The sequence below is a fragment of the Protopterus annectens genome, chromosome 3.part1 (genome assembly GCF_019279795.1).
Source record: "Protopterus annectens isolate FY-2018-M chromosome 3.part1, PAN1.0, whole genome shotgun sequence".
Taxonomy (NCBI): Eukaryota; Metazoa; Chordata; order Ceratodontiformes; family Protopteridae; genus Protopterus; species Protopterus annectens.
In genome coordinates this window covers 1,129,020,863-1,129,036,722 of record NC_056732.1, presented here as the reverse complement: position 1 = coordinate 1,129,036,722, position 15,860 = coordinate 1,129,020,863, and positions in this window count along the sequence as shown.

The following is a 15,860-nucleotide window of genomic DNA, read 5'->3' as shown; positions in this document are numbered from 1 at the left end:
ACACCATACACTAACATATTTCTTTAAATTGCAAATCTGTACTGACATAAAAATGTTTGGCTTAGCATCTGCAGGTAAGGGTATCCTCTGCAAGTGAGATGGTCCTGGAAAAAGTTAAGCAAAAGGTAAGGACAACAACAATTAACAGTAACACAGTGGGTAATACTTTTACCCCTTTATATGTCCATTATCTATACTTTCAACAAGAACTTAGATGACAACTCCAACCTAAGCTAATCAATCAGAATGTGTTGTTACCAGTAGCAGTCTTCATTCTCCCCCAAACAAAAAAATGTCTTGTGAAACAGAAGTAACATATTGATGTCAGTTGTTTTACTATACAATGGTATTCAACAATTGAGATACCAAGGCCTACCTGGAAGTTCTTCCTGGGACATGCTTGCTGCCCCTGAAACTGATGCACCAATACTGAGGACATGCTCTTCTGCACTTCCTAGTATCTGTTTGGATCCCTGACAGTGGACAGGAATTCTTCATTTTGTGTTATTGGTGGCTCTATAGCAGGCTCCCCAGTACCCAGCCAATCATGGCCCACTGCAGCTGCTCTCCTCCATGCAGATGTGATCATGTCAGTGGCCCTATGGTGCACCTTCTCATATGTCCTGCTGTGGCCACTCACAGCATTAACATCATTGACAATCTGTCATCAAATCTGCATTCTGCATGGCATATCTCCCTGTCTGGCTTCAAGCAGGAAAACACCATGTTGCCCAAAAGCGTTGATGATAACTTGATTTTCAGCATCAGTGAAGGGTGGTCTTCAAGGATTGAGATACCTGGGTGACATATTCCTAGGTGTCCTAAAAGACAACAGAAGGACAATACACATAAGTATCACATAACTACAAAATAACTGTTACCAGATAAAACAGAAAAAGTAGCATCTAAATATTATCCACAGGAGAAACATAAAACAGTCTAGAGATTTGAAATACAAACAACAGGCTGGATGCAAAAAGGAGAGTAACAATAGCAATATATCCTTGTTTGTGCCATAATGGAAATGCAGCTTTGCTCCCCCTCAAACAAAAAACATGCAAATGACACATTTTGCTAACAGATCATCTTTGAAATGCTAAAAGTGCTATCAAGTGTAATGTCCCTGAAACATGTCTACAGATTTATCACAGAACATTCCATGTTAATATATTGCCAATCATGTACACCTGTGAAATGCCTTGACAAACATGCCCATGGCATCAGCACACTTCTAAATAATACATACAGATAAAAGTGTAAAAGCCTTTGTTTCAGATTTTTCTTAATTACATTCCAGCATATGCAGTATTTAGCTGACAAAATGCAAAAGCCTTCTCAAATTCAATACTCCTCTGTGCAGATATATTGAAAAATAATAGCCTCTATTCAGTGTTCTCCACATAAACAAGTCTCCTCACCTTCAGTTTTCTTACCTACATGGTTGCCTTTTTATATGGTGTAGATTTATGGCTGTTAGCATGGTGAAGATGGTGAGGTGTGAAGTGATTAGAACTGCTGAATCCCAAATACTTGGATCTGTGTATGAGATGTAAACATAGTGCAGGCACTCCCCCAGTGTTTTTTTTAATGGATTGCAACTGTGAATGATTACTGGTTGGGAGAAGGAAAATGCACTGAATGCTGCACTACATCCAGTGGGTGTGTCAGGTTAGACTTACAAAGTGTTAGGTGCAAGGTTGGAAATGTAAGTAAGCAGCAACAATTCATAGATTCTGTTCATTAACATCCAACCTCCCCTTCATTTGTTTGCAACTGCTTATGATATTATTTCCATTTAATATCCTCACAAATTTTAAGGCCAATGATATAGAATGTCTTGCAGACTGTATGTCTAAGATTACTGGTCAGATAAGGGAAGAATGACCAACAAAGACAGAGAGTAAGACAGAGCTGTATATTTGCAAATGGTAATCATAGCTGGTTGTGTGATCACTTAGTGTACTACATCCAAAAATAATAAATGTACATATAACAGTTGTATGGTTTCATATTACTGTAGATGATGTTGCAGTTGGTTGTATGCAGAATGATTTCATTTCCTTTCTGCAAAGCTGTTTGCATGGAAAAGAGGGATAAAGCACTCCTCCTGTGTTCTGAAGGTATAGTGGAGAGTTCATATCCAGATCTATGCAGACATATCTCATGTGAACCAACATTTTTGAGTGTGTATGTCACAGATAATTTTCCTCAGTTCACCTTCTTGTCCTTTTTTTTTTTCGTTTCCTTTTTTTTTTTTTTTTACCAGTGTTTGAGTGATGCAGCTCTTGGCGCAATCACAGAAAGCAAAGGAAATTAATGTCAGGTTTAGGTATGCTTATCTCGATGTGTGAAGCATGGCAATGAGCAAACTGGACAACTGGGCCACCCAGGAAGCAGACAGAACACCTGCAGACAGGCCCTGGACAGCCAAAAATACAAACCTGATACATCTGATTAATTCTCTTGGGCACTGCACAAATCCAATAAGCGTCATTGTGCAGTGGTTAACACAGAGACCTTAAGAATGATTAGTAAATTAGGGAATGTCTTATAACTGGTCCTCTGGCAGCAGCTGTAAGTGTAGGACTGGAGAACAGATGGTACTGGGTTCTAGTAGAGGGTGTGCAATCTTTTTTTTTACTGTTGTGACAGTACATCATATAGCAATGAATTGAAAAATAGACAAGTCATATTTCAACATTCTTGTAGCAACAAAGATAAGTACAGAATTGCCATACACATGGTCCTGGGTTCTAATACAGGATATGCCATACACTTTTACTGTTGTTCTACTTCCCATTATATTCACTCTCACTTATAACACTTTATATAGTGGAGCTGATATGAACTGTATGTATGAAGGATGAGACACCATTATTGTGTTTTCAGATGTATGACTGAAGGTATACTGTGCACTATAGTTCTGTAAGTATAATTCTGCTATCTGGACTTGCATGGGATTCACATTTGCCTAAGACACATACACAACTGGATCTATATCCAATAACTTTGACAGGTCATACACATATATGTGTAACAGCTCATACTGTTACCTGTATGTATGTATGATTCCTGACTATGTCTGAGCAGCACTTCTTCTGTGGCAAAGATGGAAAATCAATGTTGTGGAAGAAAATAATTTGTCCCTTATGCCTAGGTTTGAATCTCACAGTGTAAAAATTAATTTTCTCTGTGTATAAAGGTAAAAACAAATGTGTCAGGTCAATGCATTTATCCCCCCTGTGCATGTCTGCAAACCTAACTTACCTAACGGTTACCTTCCAGTTTCCAATATATATTTCCAAGCTACATCAGTAGACACCCCTCAAACTAAGGCCAAGTGTCAGATTAACCTTTCAATTGCAGTTATGTAATTCCTCACTGACTGGCACTGCTGATGTCCACTTACCATCACACAAATGCATTGCTCAGGTTTGTGCACTACCTGTAAATGTGATAACTGTAATTGATGGGAAAGCATCAGTCTCCATTGCTCTAGTTCTGCTGGTAGGCATGGCTGGCATTAGTGGGGAAAGTCAAAGGTTTAGGGCAGAGAGGTGGGGTGTCCAGGAGTCCAGAATATTTACTGAACTCCTGGTAAAGCATCACAGCCAATGGCTTCTGCAAGGGGACTATTCTGGCTCCCAGTACAAGTCTGGAGCATTGAATAGTTATGCCCAGGTTGTATCCAGTACCACTGAGGAGAAAAAGGGATACTCTCACCATTGGTTGGAGGAATGTGAGACTGCAGACATGCCACAGCTCTGTTTGTATAAAACACAGAGAGTACTTGTAAGACTTGAAAAGCTTAATATAGGCAAGACTGATATGCATAATGCTCATCTGTTTTTTTCTGTTATTTCCCCAGCTGTCAGGGAGCATGAGTTCAATGTCCAGGTCCATACTGCTCGAGTGGAGAGACTGAGGGAAGTAAGTGGTATATATACGTGGAAAAGATGTATTATTATAGCATTAAAAGTTAAAGGTAGCCTTTTTGGTATTTTATAGAGCTGTGTCAAATTGAGCATGCATATCACAACTGGAAAAGCAAGTATGCATGCATTAGTCTGTAGCACAAACCAGTTGTAAGAGTCAAATATTAAACTGTAGTCAGAGGTTGTTGTTTCAAATACCACAATTCTCAACTATACAATACTGTTATTTTTTTATTTATCATTACATTAAATTAAAAATTCTACACCAGCTGCACAAATGCACTGCTGTAAACTGTAATCTGTATAATTAAAACATACAAATGTGCAATATATGCACATTTCAAGGATTCATTTCAGAATCTGTACCATAGTGTGTATCTGTTAGGAGATATAATTAAGTGTAATACTAAGATAAAATAGTTGTAGAATTGTATTAATATATGTCACATATGATGGTACTCATTTTAGCTCCTTTTTTTCTCTCACCCCAATTTTTATCTCTCTTTTTTTATTTTTATTATATGTCATCAAATGTTGCCATGTCATTCATGTGTACCACATCAATAAATGCTCCACAGCACAGAGAGGTAGGTGAACCCCAGTGGAACAGCCACCCTTGCTCCACTGGCTCCAGCATCAATACCCAGCACATCTGGAAGCCAAATTGGCAGCACTACCTCTGCTGCCCCTGTGCTACCTGTGCCAACAGGTAGTCCTACCCTGGAAGCTGGTGCAGTAGTACCCTCAAGGAGAAGTGGCAAAGGTAGTGATTTCATCACCTGCAGCAAGTTGCCAGGGATAGTGTACACCTACTCTAGATGGAAAGGATGCTCTCCCTTATGGTCTGTATTAAGAGGAGGAGGAGACATCAAGAACTCCAGCCACCAGCAGAGTAAGGTGTCAGTGATGATAGTCCAGTGGGTGAGGACTTGATTCTTACTGTCTCCAAGATGGTTGGCATGGGTAGCCCCTTCCCTCATCCCAGTCATGGTGTCCCACAACCTTTTCTGTCCATCACCGTCCCTGTCTCTTGTCTTGTTTATCTTGTATGTTTGCAATTGCTTTCTCACCTACCCAACTTAACTGACCCAGACATACCTATGTCCCTTCCCCAACATTCCTCTCTTACTGAAATAAAAACAAATGAGCACCTACCCCCCAAAAAAATAAATCATCAAATACATAGCTCTTCATTTCGCACACATGTCTTCTTGACACACTTAATTCAGTCCAAGTGGCTATACAACATGACTGCTTTGTATTCAGACCTCTTTCTGGAGGTGACCTTTCTAGTTCAGTTAATATTCTGCACATATTTTCAGTTTACACTGTTAAATAAATGGATAGCTATTGTTATTTCCTACCTCCTTTCTCTACATTCCTGTACTGATTTCCCTTTGTTCTTCCCCCTGCTCTTTCCACATTTCACCACTTTCCTATCTACCCCATTTTAAAACCTTTAATCTGGTCAAAAAATAGAATCACACACAACACACTTAAGTAGCAGAAAAAGCAGTAGATCCCTTCATTTTTTGGGCTGCATGTTTGCTGGAGATGCACATTGCACACCAATGTGCAGCAACAATGAGAAGAGACAAAATGCTGTGGTTACCTACGTGCAATGCTGCTTAACCCTGCTGCATAATCCCAACACACACAGCAAAACATGCACTATAAAGAATTCATGTCATTGCATTATCAATGTTTATTTAAAAGTATTTAAAATATACGATACACCTGTATTCGAACTCAGTATCATCTGGGTCCTAAAAGAAATGTGTCAATACAATTACACCTGCTGCCACAGAGTCAGTTAAGCAGCAGGTGTGTTTCATAGACTCAGTACTAACTCTCAGCCCTTACCAATGTGGCTCACTTTTGCGTACTGCATAGCTACACACATACATGAATAGTATTGAAAATGTGTATCTCTAATGTGCAAACACTTTGCCAACCGTCGTCCAAACCCACTGCTTGCCATGCTATAGAAAATTAAATATTATTATGTATTACAGCTGTTTACTGTCTTCTATTTCCTGTTTATGACATGAAATTACACGTGGAAACATAACAAATTGAAGGCCTTATCTAACAATATGCCACATACTTACAATACAGGCATGTGCTGCCTCCCCCAAGCACTGCAACTATAATGTATCAGTACTTTTCCACCCATATATCACCTGCACTGCAGAAATTGATAACAAATGTTATGTGATATGCAATGCACATCAATCTGGTAACATGCAGAACTAGAACTATTGACCAATAAGCCTAAAAATCTGTATCTGCAAGGCTAGGGAAGAAATCAATATAGACCTTATCCATAGGGACATAATTGATTTTCAGCACACTTGACCCAACCCATTTTGGTTTTCACAAGGGTAGATCTTGCTTATTAAAACTAGTGGACTTCTTTGATACTGATCCCAAAGACCTGGATAAGGGATAACAGGATATACTGCCTATGATGAGTGATCCATGGCCTTTGACACTATCCCCCATTCATGTATAACACAGAGCACCTCCCATCTGGGAATTAACCCATACATTACCAGATGGATAGCCAACTGTCTCATCAGCAAAAGACACACTGTCAAAGTTGAGAACTGCACCTCCACCACTAGACCACATACCAGTGGAATACCACAAGTATCTGCGCTGAACATCTGCAAATCAAATGGGACAAGAATAACTTGCTCCAGGGATCTCAACCTAGCCTATGACATACATGGAACATGCTGGGAAGACAAATATATCTCCCAGTGATTGACACTCCTCTGTAATAGTCTCCCACTGCATATTAATCAGTGTTTTTCAATGAACCTTTTCAAGTGCAACTTTGACAATTGGATGGGTAATTGTAATTTCACCCCTGGGGTGGCAACTATGTCCCTCATAGACAGGACCATTTGATGCTGCTCATAAAACTGCTCTTCTGACAATGACCAGCTAACTATGCTCAGTAAGGGTACTTGTGTGTTTACACAGCTAGGCTTGTAAACATCCTAGGGCCACTAGGCTAGTAACTGCCTATGAATCTATGAAGTTATGAACCTATGCAGGCCTTCTGACATCTTTTTTCCAATATGTCCTGCTGATATCATCCACTATAAGTTGACCTGTAGGCTTGTAAAGTCATACTTGTGCCATGGCGCTTGTGCAATGTACTGAGTTCTGTAGTCTGTGTACTTAGATAGATAAGGGTTCTGTTTTCACTGCAGTCAAGTGTGTGTGTGTGTGTGTGTGTGTGTGTGTGTGTGTGTGTGTGTGTGTGTGTGTAGACAGAAAACCAGAGGTGTGTATCCTACAGTTACTGCTCCAATACCTTGGATTGACAGTATTTTCATACTTGCACATGCCTACACATCCATGTCATGCAGGCCTCCCAAAATATTCTCTCCAACATAGCCTGCTGATGTCATCCACTAAAAGTTAACCTGTAGTATTGTAAAAGTCAGACTTGTGCCATGGCACTTGCATAAAGTACTGAGTTCTGTAGTCTGCACATTTAGATAGGTAGGGATTCAATTTTCACTACAGCCAACTGTGAGTGCATGTGTGTGTGTGTGTGTGTGTGTGTGTGTGTGTGTGTGTGTGTGTGTGTGTGTGTGTGTGTGCTTGTGAGTGTGTGTGTGTGTGTGTGTGTGTGTGTGTGTGTGTGTGTGTGTGTGTGTGTGTGCACATGCTCTTGCTTGAAATTGCCTATCATGTGGGACACTATTAACAAATTCTTCTGAACAGACACTATTGATGTCATCAGCTATAAAGTGTTGTCTGTGACACTCTAAGTCAGATGTACTTGCCTTAAATAGAGGTCTGTAGCCTGTGTACTTAGGTAGGAATTCTATTCTTACTGCAGCCAACTGTGTGTGTGTGTGTGTGTGTGTGTGTTTGTGTGTGTGTGTGTGTGTGTGTGTGTGTGTGTGTGTGTGTGTGTGTGTGTGTGTGTGTGTGTGTGTGTGTGTGTGTGTGTGTGTGTGTGTGTGTGTGTGTGTGTGTGTGTTTGTGATCTTGCTTGACATTACAGATAGTCCTTTACACCAGCATATGGGACACTGTTATTACCATATTCTCAATGGACACTGCTGATGTCATCAGCTGTAAAGTGTTGTTTGACACACTGCAAGTCAGACATGAGCTGGAATGCTTAGTGTAAATAGGGATCTGTAGTCTGTGTGCCTTAGATAGGTAGTTAGGTAGGTATTCTATTCTCACTGCAGCCAAGTGTGTGTGTGTGTGTGTGTGTGTGTGTGTGTGTGTGTGTGTGTGTGTGTTTGTGCATTTGTGTGTGTGTGTGTTTGTGCTCTTGCTTGACATTACAGAGGGCCTTTTATACCAGCATGTGGGACACTGTTATTACCATATTCTCCTCAACAGACACTGCTGATGTCATCAGCTATATCTGATTTGTGGATAAGGACTATGCCTACCAGGGCAGTGTCAAAGATGGCCTGGAGGCCATGCAGAAGTCATCTCATCCTATACAATGCAGATTACAGTAACATGACTTTTAGTCTATCCATGTACATAATGGCATGGTTTGTAGACCCTATGTTTTCTTGATGAGGAACCTCTGTGGTCTCTCCAGCTGCTGCATGTGTCTGATGAGCTATATGCAAAATAGAGCAGTATACTCTTTTAGTATTCTGAAGTGGGTTGCATACAGTGTTATCATGCAATCCTAAGACATGAATATGATGTTGAGACTTATTATGTGCACAACATAGGCTTTCATTACCAGTGTGGACACTTAGTGGTTGAAGTTCAGATTGCTATCTACATGTGTTCCCAGTGCTTGCATCACTGGGTTTCACTGTTAGGACTGTTGTTAATGCTGGAATTAGCATGGAATTCCACTTTTCAGAAGGACACTTTTAAGACACATTTCTGTATTTATTTGTAGATTGTGTGGCTTTGTCACCAATCATTTGTTTGTGTTGTCTCCTCCTGTAGTATATTATCATTACTGGTGGACTCAGTGAAAGAATCAGCAAACTTGGTAAACCAAAGGCCATATACTTTAGCCTGAACTGCCAAGAAATAGAGTCCAAACAATAAAGAGCCAAGCACAGATCCCTGGGATTTACCAATGGTGACAGTTCTACTGGTACAGGTTGATTCACTAGCTTTCACAATATGCATTCTGAAAGTGAGCCAATTGGTTACCCATCTAGTGCCGTAAGGGTTAATCCCCAGCTGGGAGAGTTTCTCAATGATACCTGCATAGGGAATTGTGTCAGAATCTTAGGCCAGATCACAGAAGGCAGTGTGCAGTGTCGTACCTTCATCCATGTCTATCACACAGAATCAATGGGCTATGACAACATTACAAATTGCCTGTGGCATGACTCAACACATGCACCTTCTTGATATGGTTGAATACACACTTCAACACACCCTCCACATGGGCTATGTTCTCAGATAAGGGCAAACATCAACATGCATCCATCTGAGTTTGGAGGGACAGCACCTGATGCATGCATGTATAAACACATCCTGACTATCTTCAGCTATGAGGTAGACCAACATGAAATCATGGACCTTTTCTAAATGGACACTTGTAATATCCCGGCTGTGTGCAACAGACCTGTGTGAGCTGTTAATGCTACAGTAAGTCTGTTACATCTGATATATGTCCTCAAAGAGGTCATCGAGGGTATGCATGATAACAATGCTATCATCTTGTGGAACTTGACCAGGTCAAGGCATTTGACACAAATCCACACTGAGGTATTCAATCAACACTGTAAGATGTGTCCATAAAAGCTATATTACCAAGTGGGTAGACTAGTGTATCACATACATACATACATATGTGAGAAGTAACCTATATCGCAGGACCAGTGATCAGGTCCATGCATCAAGACTGTCTGCTAGGCCTTTCCCTGTTCATTACTTAAAAGTGATGAACATCACAGATGACATACACATCCTGTGTCCAAATAGCAGGCTGAAGGGGTATAGATTGGGGCCACTCATTGACTCCAACTGTCATATTAATATAATACAGACAGTATCAACACATACTAAAGATTTCTGCCACAGCCATGGCAACACTTGCAATTACAAGAAAACATGGGGGGATTTGTTAAGTCAGGAAAACAAACACACAACCAAAGTATAATGTGGACATCACACCCTATAATCAAACCAGTAGCTATGTGACCTGTGCCCTGGGTAGATGGTAAGTGGAACGTCCTCCAGCATGTGATCACAGTGCTAAATACTCTCCTGTATATAACACAAGTGCTGAGTATGTGAAACACATCCACATCAGAGGCCATAATGCCTACATAGTTCCAGCCTTCATCACACCAATAACTGAGTACAATGCACCCTTTTTCATGTACCTCCCTAAACATTTTCCACTGATGTGTAAGTGGAGTGTACCACCTTTGTCACAGTGAGCTGTCACACAGCTTACTGGCCATACCTAGGTATTCTTTCAGTGGTATAAACATGACTGATGGTGCAGAACACCAACCACGTTGTTACACCAGATGCATGTATGCTACCTGTTCAGATGATGCACACACTACATACATGCATAGGTGTTTGACAACATTAATGGTATGGATATTATTCATTTCAGTGTAGCTTGTAAATATATATATATATATATATATATATATATATATATATATATATATATATATATATATATATATATACCATGCACACCAGTCAACTAATCTATATTGCTCATAAGTTCATAGTAGTTTGTCAGGCTATGAGGTGATTTCAAGCCTAGCTGTTTCATACCAATGTAATACCATAGATATGCTAGGCAATGCCCAGGACTGCATTTAGTAATGACTGCCCATGTCCAGGAGGGTTGTGAGCACTATACCTGTTAAGAATTTTTGGTGACCCATCCACTTGTCTAGGTTCCTATTGAAGAGCGTTATAGATGTGCTCAATTTCATATGAATTGCTAGCCTGTTCCAAAGACACAGCAGGTTCTGGGAGACAAATCTGTCCCTCCAGCATGCCCTATTTAAGTTGCAGGCCATATTTAGGTCCCTGAAATGGGTAGCTCTAGTTCCATTTGATTTATGAATATGCAGCAAGTTCATTATGTTCATTAGGTTTGAGTCTGAGATTGCTCTGTAAGCCAGGCATAAGTCTCCCCTAAGAAGTCTATATGATACAGAGTATAGTGACAGGGACTTTAGTCAGTTTGTGTATGGCATGTGCTGGAGTCCACTTGATCTTCTTTGTTAAAAACCTCTCAGGTCTCTCCAATTGCTGCAGATGCTTTGTACAGTGCATGCCAAATGGGGCATTATACTCAATTATGGGCCAGATTAGTATCAAGTGTACATTTGCTCTTAAGGAAATGTCTTTACTAATCAAGTGTGCTACGGAGAAATCCTTCCTTATCACAGTGGACACATAGTAGTCGAAGTTATGGTTATTCTCAAATTGTGATCCCAGAGCCCTTACCACTTTGGGGGCACTTAGGGTATTGCTGTTGATTTAATAGTGTGAAGGGACATTGTTTTGCTGAAGGAAATGATGATGCATTTCATTGCATTCACTTTCAGACCATGACTAAGACACCAGTCGATGGTCTGTGTAAGACTATACTGACATCATTCGGGGATTCCATAATTGCACCCAGTTTGCAGTTGTCCGCAAACTTAGTCAGCCACAACCCCTTGGTGTTGGCCTGAACTTCTGAGAAGTATACAAAAAACAGTAGGAGGCCTAGCAGTAACCCCTGTGGCACTCAGCTGGTGACAGGTCTCCTGGTTAATGTGGAGTCACACACGCTCTAGTTTGTGAGCCAGTTAACAACCCATCTTACAACAAAGGGGTTTACATTCAATTTGCTGAGTTTATTGGTAATGCCTGATTATGGGATTGTGTCAAATGCCTTTGGCAAGTAGAGGTATGCTGTGTGCACAGATTTGCCCTTGTCAATGGCCTTGGTCACATATTTGAAGAAATCCTGAGCATTACAGCAATGCTGTAAAACTTACTGCAGATATTGGAGCTCTAAAAGTGAGATACAAAGAAAAGAAAGGACAATAACATTTAAAAAAATTAAAACAACTTTCTTAATAACATCTGCAAATATTACATTATTGTAAGCATTAACAAACTAGGTTGATTGCTACATTATATTTAAATGGATGATACTGAAAACAGAAGAAACAATATTTTTTTTTGCCAGGTGGTGTGCAGCCATATCTTGCCAACTCTGTTGTCATCATGCTCAAAAGAAGTTACATAACAGCATGTAAACTATGAATACAGCTGTAACGTGCTAAAGTACTTAAACAAAAACGTCATATGACAGCAGCATGTTTTATATGACTGTCTACTGTTACGATATGCAAATGCAGCACATCTGGCAAGTGCATTGCAATAATGCATCTAAGTTTATAACTCTGTTTGCTTTAACCAGCACATTAAAATGTATGACAGTAATAGATACTTGGCTTTAATCTAGTGTCTATAGGCATGGTGTACTGTGCAATTAATATGCCACATGACTGCAAGCAGCTATCTGTAGGTGAGAGTTTGGAAGTAGAATACACACAACATTTGCAATTATCAATTCAAATGGAGAATCACAATCTATGTTCAGGGCAAAATTCTTTTGGTTGTATCCAACTGTTACTTTAGTTATAATGCGCCTATTGTCCTCTTCACATAGAAGTACTTTCATAGCTCCAGGGAATCTTTTGTCCCTGCAGCATCTTGCCTCTGCCTCAGCCTCCTCCACCAACACTTCTTGTGCAGGATGATCTTTACACATATCTCTGGCATGACATTTTAAACCAATATCATGGTCCCTGGGTCTTTTTTTGTCTGCAACAAGAGCAGCTCTAACCTGAGTCTTCTCTGTTTTTTTTTTTTAATTTCTACAAAGGTTTAGTGTTTCTAGAACCTTAATAGGAATGAACCTCATGCCTAAATCAAAGCATGATTAATCCTCATGAAATCAGTATTGCATCAGTTTTGATGTTTGCAGGGAGTGCTCTTCTCAGCAAACAATGTACTTGAAGTGCCTTTTCTGCCTCACAACAAGACGTTGTCGCATTTGATTCTCAGCTAGAGTGTCTTCTGTGTGGAGGCATGCTTGAATGGGCGGGCCTTCGTTGAAGGTTGTGCATCAGCGCTGGTAACTCAGCACATAAAAATCCACTACCAAAACATTAGCGGACCGGAGTTTTGCTGTGGCAACCCCTAACCGAGATACGCCGAAAGACACACCATGGCATTATATACTCTGGTAACATATTTAAGTATGCTTTAAAATTGTTTTCTTATTTGCTCTGTTGTTTCCACTGTTATTTGATCTATACAAATTATTCTACTTTGAACTTGTATATCCTATTTTGTGCCTTATGTCTCACAGTACATCTGACACTACGCTTGTTTTGTCCTTTGTCCTTTGTCCTACAAGCATTATCTTTGTTTTCTGTAGCTTGCTCTTTCCTCTGTTGTGTGATCCTAAATAAGATTTCAATCAATTATCTTACAGAAGGTTCTAAATTTTACTTTGAGGCATGAGTTTTTTTGTCAATTGTACCATTTTCTGATTTTTTTTTTGTCCCATTATGTTTGGATATTGCCCATATCAGAGTCTCCGCCCTAAACCCAATACTTCTAAGTTGCTCCATAACTTCCAGTTATTTTTGTTGCCTTCATACATCACTAAACTTGTTGCTTCTCAAAATGTTCTACTTTGTGTGAATATTTTCCACTTTATAAAATGTATTATTTTTGGATATATACTGCTTATATATATATTCAAATATCTTTGAAGTTGCAGAGGTTATATTGGTTATTACAGCTTTCTTTTCTGCATAAATATTGCACTGTATCAGATTAATTTTTATTTCCCAAGTCTGTACTTCTTCTTTAATGAACTTTGGAAACATCTGTTTCTTATTCTTTTTCTCGGATCACTTCATGGTCACATGATTTCTTGATGGCCCAATTGTTTTTTTTAAGAAATTATTTTTCTTTCCTCTAAATTTTTTCTTGTTCTTGCTATATGACCTCTGTATAGAAATCCTGGCTTTGCTGCATATAAAAAATTATATATACTCTCTTTTCTTACCCTCAATATTCCAATTTATTGTCTGCATGCCTCTTTCTTGTTCAATGGGTTTCCTTTTATGCTTTTTTTAAAACTTTCTCCAAATGCTTAATGTTTCTATTACTGTGACTTGAATGAGCCATATTTCTGAGTCAAGGCATAATTAAATTCATTAAATTTGATATTTGCTAAGAATGATCATTTCAGTATTGACAATTCATTCTGAATGGCCTCCTTCTATAGTTCATATGCAGTTAAATGTATTGGTAACATAGTAACAATCACCCTGCATTCTACCCTGACTCACAGGGAGAATGTGTTGGATGTATTAGTGACTACGGTTAGTGAGATGCAAAAATCCTTGACTGCTTTGGCTGCAAGAATTAAGGATTTTAATCCAGAAGGAAAAGTGCTTGCTACTGGAACTGGAAGCCAGGTTTGTGCTAGGGCTAATCAATCTGTTGTTCCTGGTTTAAAGTCTGCCCCTGGTGTTTGTGGTGCTGTTGGTGAAGTTAACAAACTCTTGAGTTTGAATGTAGACCCCTTTTGTGAAGAACTGTTTCAAGTTAACCATGTTACAACTAGAAATAATGTCATTGTTATGCTTGAAAAGCTGGAACAGGGGTTAAAAATGTACCACTCATTACACATTGAAAACAAATACTTTGAGCACTGTGTGAAGGTGGGTATTGTTCCTAAAGGTCTCCATTTTTTTAAAATGCCGAACGGTTTTGCCACTGACAGTCCTTTTTTTAAAGACCTTACCAACTTCTTCAACAGTGCTGGCATGGATTTCATGAAAATGCTAATTAAAAATAATACCTGTTTACTAGAAAAGCTGAGAGATTAACTCAGTTGTTTGGACAGTGACATTAAACAACTTATGGATGGTTGCTGTGAGGTTGTGACAGAATATGAGCAGTTATTAGACCGGGTTGACAAAATGGAAAAACAGGTTAGACAGCGCAAATTGAAGAAGATTCTAAGGGATTTTGCTGTGTATGAACTTGGCAAAGAGGTCTTTGATTATATTCCTAGTGGTGCCAAATCCATTGGGAATGCAGAAACTAAACAGGGGCATGATTTAAGGGGCAACACTTCCAACAGAAGAGTTGAAAGAGAACTTCAGAATCCAGAGGTGGTGGCTCCTTTAAATTCCTACAATTCTGAAACCATTTTTTTCTGAAGGTGGTGATGTGAGTTCAACAGTGGGAGGCGAAAAGCCAATGCTGTTACACACGATTCTGGTGATATGGATGAGCATTAGCAAACAAGAACTGGCCAGAACAATGGTTGTGACAACAACAAACTGGCCAGCTTTAGTGCCAACAAGCCTTTTTTACAGGCGGACTATAGTTCTTGCAACAAGAGGAATAGAAGCAGGAGCAAGGGTTATCAAACCTGCAGTTGGGGCAGGAGATGACCACGGAGGTAGTTGGGACTGTAAATTATGACTGTGCATGTATTTCTGTATTTAATCTTTCAGAATTTGTTTTGAATGACAAGCATGTTAATGTTTTAAAGCTGGGTTTAAATTTTCAACCCAGTAGAAGGGCTGACTTGAGTAAAACGCTTTTGGAATTGAAATTTTTCACTCAAAAGGTTAATTTGCAGTACATTTTGTGTGATGTAACTTTGGGGAGTACTCTGGCTAAGCCCTCTGTGTACAATCCTACATTAATGTATACTTTGAAAATGTTTGAAAATCTTTGTGAAACTGACATCAGGGCTCAAATTGGTAGTAGTAATTATCGTTTTTTTTACAACTTAAGTACAAATGAGAGAAAGGCACTTGATGACTTGGTATGCAACAAGGATTTAAGGTTTATGAAGGCCAGTAAGGGGGTAGGGATTGTGGTCATGGG